Source organism: Bos javanicus, chromosome 2, assembly GCF_032452875.1.
Source record: "Bos javanicus breed banteng chromosome 2, ARS-OSU_banteng_1.0, whole genome shotgun sequence".
In the NCBI taxonomy this organism is placed as follows: Eukaryota; Metazoa; Chordata; class Mammalia; order Artiodactyla; family Bovidae; genus Bos; species Bos javanicus.
The window spans coordinates 73,458,870-73,472,245 of record NC_083869.1 but is presented as its reverse complement, the minus strand read 5'-3'; positions in this window follow the sequence as shown (position 1 = coordinate 73,472,245).

The window sequence follows — 13,376 nt, the reverse complement described above, 5'->3', positions numbered from 1 at the left end:
GGATCCTGCAAGCTGCCCATGCCGCTAAAAAAAACAGTTAAGGGTAGGGATAGATAATTTAGGAGTTTGGGATTAACATACACACCACTGTATATGAAACAGATAACAAACAAGAACCTGTTGTATAGCACAGGAAGCTGTACTCAATATCTTGTAATAACCCATAATGGGAAATAATCTGAAAATGAATACGCATATAAACTGAATCACTTTGCTGTATGTCTGAAACTAACTTTGTAACTTCAATTTTTTAAAAAAGAAGAAGCTATAGCCTGGGTGCAAATATTTTCAAAGGACTTTTTATCCAGAATGGACCTCTGAAAAACAAGCAGCCTGAATTGTCTTATAGAACCCAATTTCTGCGTTCTGATAATAAAATGAAAAGTAATACAAGCTGTTTCCTTTTTTCCAGCTCTGAGGCATCTTATTTCCCCGACCAGGGGTTAGACTGCTACTGCAGTGAAAGTGCTGAGTCTTAACCGCTGGACCTCCAGGGAATTCCCCAGACTATTTTCAATATTTGTATTTCCATTAAGGACTCAGGCTTGATAGATGTGTGATGATAATGAACATTTATTAAATCCTTGCATGTGTATTAGCTCATTTAATCAGGACAACCTATGAAGTTAGGCAGTTCTGTTCCTATCTGAACAATGAGACTGAAGCCCAGAGAGCTTAAAGAACTTGCCCAGAAATAGCATATGGTGAGCCAATTCAACTGACTTCTTTTGACGTCCTTCCAACAAAATGGGCATGAAAGCTAGATTGTTAGTGACAGTGAGAAAAAGGAAAGACGCAAAAGCTTTGTGCTGACATGGGCTGGTGACTGGAATGGAGGCAGAAGTGGGGCACTGGGGCAGGCGTGGGAGGAGGTGAAAAGTTCCGTTCTTCGGAGCTCAGTTTTGAAGCAGCTATCAGCAACCTAACACTAGATGGCAGCAGATCCCAGGCGCTTTAAATCTACAGTCCTCTCCGTTCGTTTAAGAAGCTAGCAAAATGCAAACTTATTAAAGGGGTTTATACCCTAATTATTTTTTAAACAAGACTTCCCTGAGAAAAACTATTATGTGTAAAATGGGTTAACAGCAAGGTCCTACTGAGTAGTACTGGGAACTATATTCAATATCCTGATAAACCTTAATGGAAATTAATGTTAAAAAATAGTATATATATGTATAACTGAGTCACTGTTGTATGGATGGGATTAACACAACATTGTAAATCAACTACATTTCAATTTAAAAGAAATGACCTCCCTGAGAAGCATCTTTTTACACACCCACACAGCACCAATTTCTAGACAACCAAAGATAGAAACTGCCACTATGAAATGACTCTTAAGCAACAGGGTGCTTAGTAACATTCTTTGGGTAATTGGTTATTGTTAAAAACATACTCGCAAAAGGATGTCAGATAACCAGTAACACAACATACTGATGAAATGAACCGTGATCGTTTCTAGCTTATGAAGTTGCGTGTAGTTATGAATAAGCATAGCTTAGGGTCATTGGACAATAATTATGGGAAAATGGTTTTATAATTTGGTGTTCCCCAGTGTGTATTAGAATTTGGTGGCTGTATTTAAAAAGTTCATACAAGAGAATTTAGCTTTACTGTTGTCATCATTGTAAACAATCTTTAGCCCATTCTATTCAGAGTACTTCCTATTGTCCACACACTATGCTCATTTAGGTTTTTTATTCATGAGTCCCAAATTAAAAGCACAAAATAAACAGATTGGGGCTTTTTTTCTTTTTTCGCACCATGCAGCTTACAAGGTCTTAGTTTTTCAAACAGGAATCGAACCCTGTTTTACAGGCCCTTGGCAGTGAGAGCTCAGAGTCTTAACCACTGGACCACCAGGAAATTCCCTGGGACATTTTTCTATTTCAATTAGTAAATCTAAACATTTGAAATTATTTTCAAGTTCTATCTAGGTGTTATATTTCTGGCCATTTTCCTCTTAGGAACAAAAACAGAAACAAAACATAATTGTTTGGGAAGTCAGGGCTTCAGTTGGCTTCAGTTCAGGGCTTCAGTTACTGCTCCATTGATCCAGAGAATATTTCACATGCTTATCTACAAATTTCTCCTGACTCAGGAAGCAATCTGTTTTAGAAACAAATTGCTCACCAAGTATCTGGGTGGCCTGCACTGCCTCTGTGTGTGTTGACAGAAAGAAGGAAATGTGTTCTGTGTTATGGAAGTTACATTTTTGTGCTCATAAGTGGCCAAGTTTAGAATTTCCCCTGTTAAGAATAAGTGCTGTCAACCCTACCATGCCCAGGAAAAGAAGTTCAGACATTCGATACTTGCCAAACATAGTTTCCACAGCAAATGTGCCCTGAGCCACGCTGCTGGTCTCTGGCGGCTCCATTCACAGGTTCTACTATGACTTGAGCACCAGAGGAAAGAGCTGTGGCCTTGGGTCAAGGGAAGAAGCACAGCTTTTGGACGAGAAACAAGGGAACAATCTGAATTGTCCATCCAAGAGAGAAACTATTCAGATGGTTTTTGGCAGGGGTATAGGATCATCACTGATGATTTTTTTCTTCTGAAGGAAGGTGTCAATTTTTCTTCTATTTCTGCTTTAACACTTAGCTAGATGATAAATATTGTGGTTTTTTTCTAATTAGCTTTAAAAAAAGACTGCCAATGCATGTCTGGTACAATAAAAAATGCAAGCAAGTTGTTTAGTAAATGCAAATTGTAGAAGTGTTTCCTACCTTGCATATTTGTACAGAGCTAGTTATCTGATTTAATGTTAATGTAGAATCAGCCATATAAAGGCATGTTACTTACCTAGCTCATTATTTAAGGTTTTCTGGTGACTTTTTATTTTTTTCAATTTTAAGTTATTGCCTGAATAGGCACTACACGCAAAAGGTAGAAAAGTTTGAATTGTTCCAACCGAGTGAAACATCAATCTGTCCATCCTGTTCAATTGCTCACTGGGCTCCACCCCACCAGCCATGTCCCTCAGCTGGAGAAGTGCTCCCCCTTCGTCCTCTTGGGGTGCTGCCTCCCCAGGAAGCTGCCCAGTTTCTGGAAAAAAGAAGCCTTTTTTGTTTCCTCTTTGTTTGTTTGTTGTTGTTTACTTGCTAAGTCATTTCTTTGCAATCCCGTGGACTGCAGCACTCCAGGCTTCCCTGTCCTTCACCATCTCCCAGAGCTTGCTCAAACTCACGTCCATAGAGTTGGTGATGCCATCCAACCATCTCATCCTCTGTCGCCCCCTTCTCCTCCTGCCCTCAATCTTTCCCAGCATCAGGATCTTTTCCAGTGAGTTGACTCTTGGCATCAGGTGACCAAAGTACTGGAGCTTCATTCAGCTTCAACAGCCCATTCCAAGTACCAGTATTCCTAAGGGTAGGAGCTTTGTCCTAGTAATGGTTATACCCCAGTGATTGAAACAATGCTGGTACATCATATTTGTTTCATTAACTCAATGAGATAGCCCCCACTGTCACAACTCAAGAAAGCCTGCACAAAGCATGAAGACCCAGTGTAGCCCTAAATCAAATTTTAAAAAGATACCAGTGTAACTGGCACAGAGTTGGCAAAGAAGGCAGTGGGAGGAATGAGGGGGAAGGAAAGTGATGCCAGATGGGGCAGGTCCTCAGAAGCCATTGTTAATTGTTAGCCTTGACCCTGTGTAAGACGAAGAGCACTGGTGAATTTACATTTGGTGGCGAGGGGGTGGGTGGGTGTCTATGTGGCACAGCTTGCGGGATCTTAGCTCCCCAACCAGGGATGAACCCTGACCAAGGCAGTAGAAGTGCTAACTCCTAACCACTGGACTTCCAGGGAATTCCTGGTGGGTATACATTTTCAAAGGATCCCTGCTATACTGAAAACAGACTGAAAAACCACCCAAGAGGAAGTTGATGCCCAGGCCTTCATCCAGTGGGCATCCATAGTGGGCTGGACCAGGGTGATACAATGAAAGAGACGAGGGGTGCTCGACTTTTGGAGATGGTGTGAAGGTAGACAGATTTGCTGATGTTGGCATGGTGTGAGAGGGAAAAAAAGAGAAGTTTGACACCAACTATTTTGGCCACAGCATCTGGAAAAACAGAGCTGCACTGACTGAGATGAAACCTGTGAGAAGGTGCTTCAAGGAAGGTCAGGGACCAGCAGCTACATGCCAGGTGGAAGTCAGAGGTGCCCATCAGACTGCCTGGAGATGTTCCTGAACTCAAGTCCGGCTGCTGCTGCTCAAAAATCGATGACCGAGGGAATCCCCTGGGGGTCAGTGGCTAGGACTCCGTCCTTTCGCTGTTGAGGACATGGGTTCAATCTCTGGTCAGGAAACTAAGATCCCGAAACTGTGCAGCCATAAAAAGAATAAATAAATGTTTAAGAGAGAGACAAATGTAGGTAGAAAGGAAAGTTGCCTTTAATCAGAATGAGGGCAATCTAGAGATGGTGGGCTCAGTGTACCCATACACCACCTCTGAAGATTTTGCTCGGCCATGAAAGTTGTTGTTTGTTTGTTTGTTTTTTAAATAATTTTATTTATTCATTTTTGGCTGTGCTAGGTCTTTGTTGCTATGCAAGATTTTTTCTCATTGCACTGAGCAGGGGCTACTCTCTAGGTATGCTTCCAGGGTTTCTCATTCCAGTGGCTCCTCTTGCTGCAGAGCACAGGCTCTAGAGCGCACAGGGCTTCAGTAGTAGCAGCTCCCAGGCTCTAGAGCACAGGCTCAGTAACTGTGGTGCACGGCCTTAGTTGCTCCAAGGCACATGGGATCTTCCTGGAGGATCCAGCCCGTGTCTCCTGCGTTGGCAGGCAGATTCTTTACCACTGAGCCACCAGGGAAGTCCGGCCATGAAAGTTTTTAAAGGGAAAGAGGGAAGTAATCTCAGTGAATCACTGAGATGAGGGGTCAGAGTGGCTGCCACCCTTTACTGTGTACAGGCTGCTGCTAGGACTGCTCCTGATGCTATCTGTTTACACAGTTTATTCCTGAGATTACTGAAGGGGAAGCTGGGGAAGAGATCTGGTCATCTGTTAATTACTTGTTCATTTCTCTTTGATCTATGGAAAGAACCAATACGTTAGACAAGGTATTGTGTGATTAAAAGATCTGAAAGGTATGCTAGGGCCAGAACTGAGTAGATCATGGGGGCGCCTGGTTTAAGGTTAATAACAAGACAAAGGGGCCTCCTGCAGAAACCTCTTTCCTGCCAAAAGCCACTTACAGAGATGACAGGTGCAATTGGACATACAGTCTGATATTCAGTGGAGACCTCTGAGCTGAAGACAAAGATTCAGGTTACAGTCCTAAGACCTAGTGAGCCCTAGAGGAGGTGGTGAGGGAGCTGGGGCACTCTAGTACATGGAGGTCAGGGTGAGGGGCAGGAGCCAGTCAAAGCAGGAGAATCGAAGGAAGATGGGAGGACAACCAGGACACAGAGGGCCTGGAAGTCAAGTGAAGACGGTGCCACTGGACAGGTCAAGGAAGATGAAGCCTAGGACGGACAGCTGGATTCATTAATGTGGCAGTGACTTGCAAAGGGACATCTAAGCTCATTTCCAGCCCTGAAGTTTTATGACTATCCGTTTGGTTTATGCAGTCTTCCCAGATGACTCAAGCAGTAAAGAATATGCCCGCAGTGCAGGAAACACAGGAGAATTGAGTTTGATCTCTGGGTTGAGAAGATTCCCCTGGAGGAGGAAATGGCAGCCCACTTCAGTATTCTTGCCTGGAGAATCCCATGGACAGAGAAACCTGGCAGGCTACAGTCCATGGGTCACAGAGTCGGACACAACTGAGTGACTAACACTTGGTTTATGCAAGTTACTCTGTTTTGAATTAAACAATTAAATAATGAACAGTCAAATCCTTCTTTCAACACAGTCCCCACCCTCTCCCTGTTTCTTGTAGAATAAGGGCAGGAAGCACGGAATCCTCTTCCAGTCAATCTCTAGCGCCATTACTCCTTCAGACGTTAATTCTGCTTAGAGACTCAAGCTTTTAGATTGGAGTCAGGATACAAACCCACTTTAGCCTAGTTTCAATGTCTCTATCCTCATTACATGTTTCTTTCCAGAGACATCCTGAAACTTCTGGAAGTTACAAATCAGTCTTTTCATCCATCTTCTGCTCCAAATTAGAAAAATTTGACACCTACATAAGGATGTTCTTTTTATTTTCCTCCAGATACTTTGATGCTGCTGCTTGGTCTGAAAAGCATCATTCCTCTAATCAAGAATTACATATTTGAGACAATTAGGGCCAAGGCTAAGACACAGGATCCCATAGGAGGGAGCAAGGCAATTAGGAGCCAGGCTCACAGAAGACCATAATTTGTTTTTGTTTTTGTTTTTTTTCATATAAGCAGTGCTTTAATAGCATTGGAGTTTGTATGTTGTTTCATTATATGTTACTTATATGTTGTTTTATTAAGTTTATGTGTTTTTCATTTTCATTCAATTCAAACTATTTTTTAACTTCCCTTCTGCTTTATTCTTTGACCTGGATTGTTTAAGAGCATGTTATTAAGTTTCCAAATATTTGAGAATTTTCCACATTTTTTGTTACTGATTTTTAAATTAATTCCATTGTCTAAAGATAACATACTTTGTATGATTTTAATCATTTTAAATTTATTTAGGCCTGTTTTATGACTCATAATGTAATATATATATGGGTAGATAGTCTGTGTGCATTTGACAAAAATATCCATTCTGCTGTCAAGAGAATTGTTCCATAATCTCCAACTAGGTCAAGTTAGTTGATAGTATTGCTCAAGCTTTTATGTTTACTAATTTTCTGTCCAATTATCAATTATCAAAAAAAGAGTGTTGAATTACTAACTATAATTATGAATTTGAGAAGACCACAGTTTTGTTGTTGATGAATAGGGAGCCTCTGTCCAACTTCTGGGATACGTGGCATCCAAATTTATGTAACATAAATTCCTCCCCTGTGAGTCTTTAGCCTGCCTCGATCAGGCATCCTTGATCTGTGTGCTTGGTCCTCATGATTTGTACTCTCCCTCAGGGAGATCCAGCTACATGCCCTGAATTTGACTACAGACATGATCACTAATATGTCAGAGTTTAATGGGCAGAGTGCTTTATTTCTTAATGCTACATGAGATAACGGGGTGTCTGACAATACACAGGTGTCTCCACTTCAGTTAAGTGTGATACTAGCTGCATGCAGACCCCATGCCAGACATGCACGCAGCTGTAGGTACCCTGTCTGTGTGCACCATGCTCTCTGATCATCTCCTTCTCTTACCTCCCAACACACTATTTTTTTTTAAATTGATATTAGCTACTTGTTATGTTCTTATTTCTTTTAATGGCCCAATGGAAATTTTTCTCAGCAACCCATCTTCCTTTCTTGGAAATGGCACTCTGATTGCCTTTTAGTTTTTCTCACACTGGATTAATTTTTTTTCGTCCCAGGTAATGAAATTGAGACACTTTGGGTAAAGCCTGGGCCTGGGTGCCGATGGAGCAGGACACCTGGGGAGGAAGTCAGGGACCGGGGCCTCCCTGGCCCTGCAGGAGCTCACCAGCTGCCTCAGCCCTGCCCCTTCGCCTCCCTGAGCCTAGGTGTTTGGATCAGGCCAAGAAGTTAGGCACCGAGGTGGCCAGTCTCTGAGGTCTCTTTGGCCCTCACTTCTAGAGATCTTCACTGGCATTCCACCATGGATGCATACTCACCAGAAAGGAAGTTCTCCTCGCCCTCAGTCTGCCTGGTGATGGGAAAGATCTGAGACCTGGCTGGCCTGAGGATGCAAAGTAAACATACCCCCCATGACTACATCCCTGACCCCACTGCTGAGGGCTCCCCTCCACAGGTCAGTATGGTGCCCAGATTGCTGGTTGGAAGTGAGTGTGTGCTGTGAGGAGCCGAGGGACACTCCCCACTGTGGTGACTACTTATCTGCCTGTCTCCCTGGGACTGGGTCTTTATCCTCCTCCAGCCAACCCCTCTTTCACAGCCAGCCATCAACAGCACAGAACAGGTGCCCAGGAAGTGCCCAGTGAGTGAGTAGGCCATATGTGAGTGACTAAAGACAGTATAAGTGAGAGAAATGCCTAATCAGCTTAATGGGAAGGAGGAAAGCAAAGCAGACGACTATCTGACGCCACTCTGACTCTGGGAAGACCTGAGATTCAGCACACTGACAGCCAGCATGCTGGGTATTTGCTCAACAGAAAAAGAATGTGAGGGCAGTCTGTGTGGTTTCTGCCTCCCCCCCAGTTGTCTTGAATTGACCACCTCTCTCCATGACCGATCCCTGTGGTTTGAATGGAGTGACCCTGCCCAGGCCACACGGACAGGTGTGTTACAGGCTTTGAGTGGCTTCCCTAGGACTCCTGCTAGAACAGTTGGGAATAGGCTTCTGGACTCCCAGCACACAAGCCTTGGGTTGCCAGTGGGCATCTTAACACTGCAGGGAGCTCCAGCCTGAGAATAAAACCAATTCCAAAGAAAGCCGAATGGGTTTCTGACACACTCATTGGAATCCCTTGCTCCAGCCAAGCCCAACATCCCCTGAACTTTCCAGTTAGATGGGCCAGTAATTTCCTTTTCTTCCCCCTTAAAGCAGTTTGAATTGAGCTTCTGTGACAGATAACCAAAGATGTGCTGACGAAGCATCTTTTTTTTTTGGCCACACCACATGGCATGTGGGATCTTAGTTCCCTGACCAGGGATGGAACCCACATCCACTGCCCTGGAAGCACAGAGTCTTAACCCCTGTGATCTCAGGTGGCCTCGGCCTGCACTGGCTTGGAGCTGGCTTGGGTTCCCAACCAGAGATTGAGGCTGGGTCGTGGCGGTGAAAGCACCAGATCTCAGCTACTAGACCGTGGTCAGTGACAAGGCCCTGGAATTTCGGCTTTGCAGAAAAGAATTTCCTCAAAGATGATAAGTAGTGAAGCCAGTAAAGTATTTATTAGGAAGAAAAAGAGTACAGTATGTGTGGAGACACACGGGCAGACTCAGAGGGAGAGGCCCTGAGTTGCTGAGTCAGTCACATCCTCATTTCTTCCCGGTTTCCTTTGGCCAATCATTATGACTTGTCTGGTTCACAGTCCGTATTTGGTGTATCTCAGGATCCTCCCATGTGTTCTCTTAGCCAGACAGATTCTACTGCAAAGGCCTATGGGTAGAACATCCCTTGACATGACTCCTCTTTGGCCTCTGAGGAGCCTTTCCTATGCATGTGTGGAAAAGAAGGTCCCCTGACTTTGGGAACGAGAAATATGTGGTCTGTGCAGGGTCCAGCCTCCTCCCTTAATTGCCCTGCTATTCTCGTCTTGGACTTTTGGTCAATAGAGAATGAATCTCCAATTACTTAACCCTGGGATGGGGCCCATCTGCTTCCTGCCTCAAGTGGACTGCCAGGGAAGTCCCAGATTTTTAAAAACTGGCAGTTTTGAAATAACCACAGGCTTTGAAGAGTCAAGTTTTATCAGAACAAACAGCATTGGAAAATATACTCTCAGAGGGGAGCCTGAGAACCATGCTGGAAAATAGGCAGGGGTCCCCAGCCGTTCCAGGTCCTTCTGGGCTGACGTGGCCAGGCTTGGGGACCACAGTGGTTAAGAACATTCCTCCCCTCCTTCCACTCCTCCTGTGGTCCTCCTGCAAGCAGGTGTTGCTATCTTTAAACAGGGCTTCTAAAAGTCTCAGCAAGCTGAGGGCAAGGGGCTCTAGAAGCCTGCAAGGAGTGGGGTGGGGGTCCCTGACACCTGTTTTGCTAGTAAAATGCAAGGAAGCCCACACAGACTCTTGCCACCCCTAGTGTGGCCAATGGGGGAGTCTCCCCATCCCCCTGTTTGCATTGTAAACATGTCTTGAATAATTTAGCCCCTCTTTTTCTGGTTAAACATTACCCACAGCTGCCTGCTGGATGGAAAAAGCAGCCAACAAATCACCCAGCAGGTATGTGTCAGTGAAGAATTCCTCACTTGCTCACCAGCAGGATGCTGACCTTTCGTTTTAACAGCCTGGGGGTGGGAGGCCCTGAAACTCACTTGTGCAGAGCGTGGAGGTCGCTGCTCATTGATCCTCCCAGAGGCTCCATGTGTCTAGAAACTGATGTTGTAAGGACCTCACATATCCAGCAGGCAGGTCCTTTAAGCAGGCAACATGGGCCCAGTGGCAAACTTATCGTTTTTCCTTCCAAAAACTGTGTTTTCAGAGAAAAAAATTAAAAATTTGCTTTGCTGTCCAGTGGTAGATGGAAGCTTGGTAGCTTCTCACATGTCCCTCAGAAACAAAACAGACTTTAATGTCACCTTACTGATGGTACTTATTGCTGGGAAGGCTGACATTATTTGGAATACATGCCAGGTCCTGGGAGATGCTTTGAACATACTCTTCTCGCATGTGTGTGTATGCTCAGTGTCTCAATGGTGTCCGACTCTTTGTGACCTCATGGACTGTAGCCCGCCAGGCTCCTCTGTCCATGGAATTTTCCAGGCAAGAATAGTGGAGTGGGGTTGCTGTTTCCTACACGAGGAGATCTTCCCAACCCAGGGATCAAACCTGTGACTCATATCTCCTTTACTGGCAGGCAGATTCTTTACTCTACCCAGCAAGCCCCACTCATCTTGTTTATAGTTCCCTAAAACATATACCTGTAAAGATAGACTTTATTTTTAATGCAAAAATACCACACAGACAAGCCAACTCAAACTCAGGCTAAGCAAATGGCTCAGACCTCAGAGTTTGTTGGCAGAAGAGAGCACATCCCCTGGGTCCATTGGACCCAAAATCCTATGTTCTGTATACTTTTTGCCACCTCCAATCTATAAATAAAGGAATAGCAAAAGTTAATTTATTCGTTTATTTTTAAAAAACTATTTTATGGAAATAAAGTTGATTTTTTATATTGTGTTAATTTCAGGTGCACAGCAGAGTGACTCAGTTATATATACATGTATATATTCTTTTTCAGAATCTTTTCCATTATAGGTTATTATAATATATTGAATAGAATTACCTGTGCTATACAATAGATCCTTGTTGGTTATTTATTTTATATATATTCAGTTCAGTTTAGTCACTCAGTCGTGTCCGACTCTTTGCGACCCCATGAATCACAGCATGCCAGGCCTCCCCGTCCATCACCAACTCCCAGAGTTTACCCAAACTCATGTGCATCGAGTCGGTGATGCCATCCAGCCATCTCATCCTCTGTCATCCCCTTCTCCTCCTGCCCCCAATCCCTCCCAGCATCAGGGTCTTTTCCAATGAGTCAACTCTTCGCATGAGGTGGCCAAAGTATTGGAGTTTCAGCCTCAGCATCAGTCCTTCCAATGAACACCCAGGACTGGTCCCCTTTAGGATGGACTGGTTGGATCTCCTTGCAGTCCAAGGGACTCGCAAGAGTCTTCTCCAACACCACAGTTCAAAAGCATCAATTCTTCGGCGCTCAGCTTTCTTCACAGTCCAACTCTCACATCCATACATGACCACAGGAAAAACCATAGCCTTGACTAGACAGACCTTTGTTGGCAAAGTAATGTCTCTGCTTTTGAATATGCTATCTAGGTTGGTCATAACTTTCCTTCCAAAGAGTAAGCATCTTTTAATTTCATGGCTGCAATCACCATCTGCAGTGATTTTGGAGACCCCCAAAATAAAGTCTGCCACTGTTTCCACTGTTTCCCCATCTATTTCCCATGAAGTGATGTATTAATGTGTCTATATTCATCCCAAACTCCTAATTTATCCCTCCTCTCTTTTCCCCTTTGGTAACCATAAATTTGTTTTCTGTGTCCATGAGTTATTTCTGTTTTATAGATAAGTTCATTTTTGTCATATTTTAGATTCCACCTATAAGTAATATCATATGATATTTGTCTTTCTCTTTCTGGCTTACTTCACCAAGTATGATAATCTTTAGTTTCATCCTTGTGAAAATTTAAATTAAGGATGAAAACTGTAAATTGAGTTTTCCTTTCTTGATATTCTAAAAGCACTTACTGTCTCTTCACCATTTTAAAAAATCAGCTTTATTGAGATATTTTACATATGGTGAAATTCTATTTATTTTATTTTTTAAATGTTAAGTGTACAGTTGAAGGAGTTTGCACAAATGCACACACTAGTGAAAGCAGCAGTGTTCAAGATACAGAACACTTCCTTCACCCCAAAGTCCCTCATGCCCCTTTGCTGCCGACCCCCTCCCGGTACCCCCGCCTCCCAGCAAACACTGGTCTCATTTCTGACCCCAGAGTTTGCCTGTGTGTATGAATGGAATCGTAGGGCAGGTACTCATTTTGGTCTGTTTCTTTCACAGGACAGAATGCTCTCGTGATCATCTGTGGACCAGTATTCTGTCTTCTTCTCTGCGTGATGTCCTGAATGAAGCAGTTTATCCCTTCACCAGCTGAGGGACGTATGGACTATTTCCGTCTTCTACTGTCCTTAGTGAAGCTGCTCTAAACATCGGTGTACAAGACTTTGAAAATATATTTTTGTTTCTCTTGGGTAAATACCCAGGAGTGGAATCTCTAATTATGAGATAAATGCATTACAAGTTTGTAGAAACCCACCAAACTATTTCCAAAGCAAGTTTATGTTTCTAACAGTGCTGTATGAGGTCCACAGTTGCTCCACATCCTTGCCAACACTTGGTAGAGTCTTTTTTTTTTTTTTTTTAATTTTTACTTTTATTCTACGCACCTGCCCAGGGATTGAACCTAGGCCTTCGGCAGTGAGAACATGGAGTCCTAGTCACTGCACCACCAGGGAAATCCTGGTAGAATCTTATTAAGGTTAGCCATTCTAGTAGGTATTTAGAGAGATCTTGTTGTAGATTTGATTGCCGCCCTTCGTTTTCTCAGAGAAAATAGGCAGTCAGCTCAGAGCCCAGGATGTGTTCTTGTGGCCTTATCTAAAGGCTGAAGCTGGGGAGGTAGCTCCCATGGACCCAAGTCAACACATGTGGAGACCGACATGGATGACAGACTTGACTGCAAGGCTGAGGGGATGGGATGGGAGTTTGTGATTAGCGGATGCAGATGATTGCATACAGAATGGATAAACGGCAAGGTTCTAATGTGCTCGATGTGTTAGTTTCAAGTGCACAGCAAAGTGATTCAGCTATGCATATGTATATATATATATATTCTTTTTCAGATTCTTTTCCATTATGGGTTATTACAAGATGTTGAATATAGTTCCCTGTGCTATACAGCAGGACCTTGTTTATCTGTTTTATGTGCTGCTGCTGCTGCTGCTAAATCGTTTCAGTCGTGTCTGACTCTGCACGAAGCTATGGACAGCAGCCCACCAGGCTCCCTATCCCTGGGATTCTCCAGGCAAGAACACTGGAGTGGATTGCCATTTCCTTCTTCAACGCATGCATGCATGCTAAGTCGCTTCAGTCGT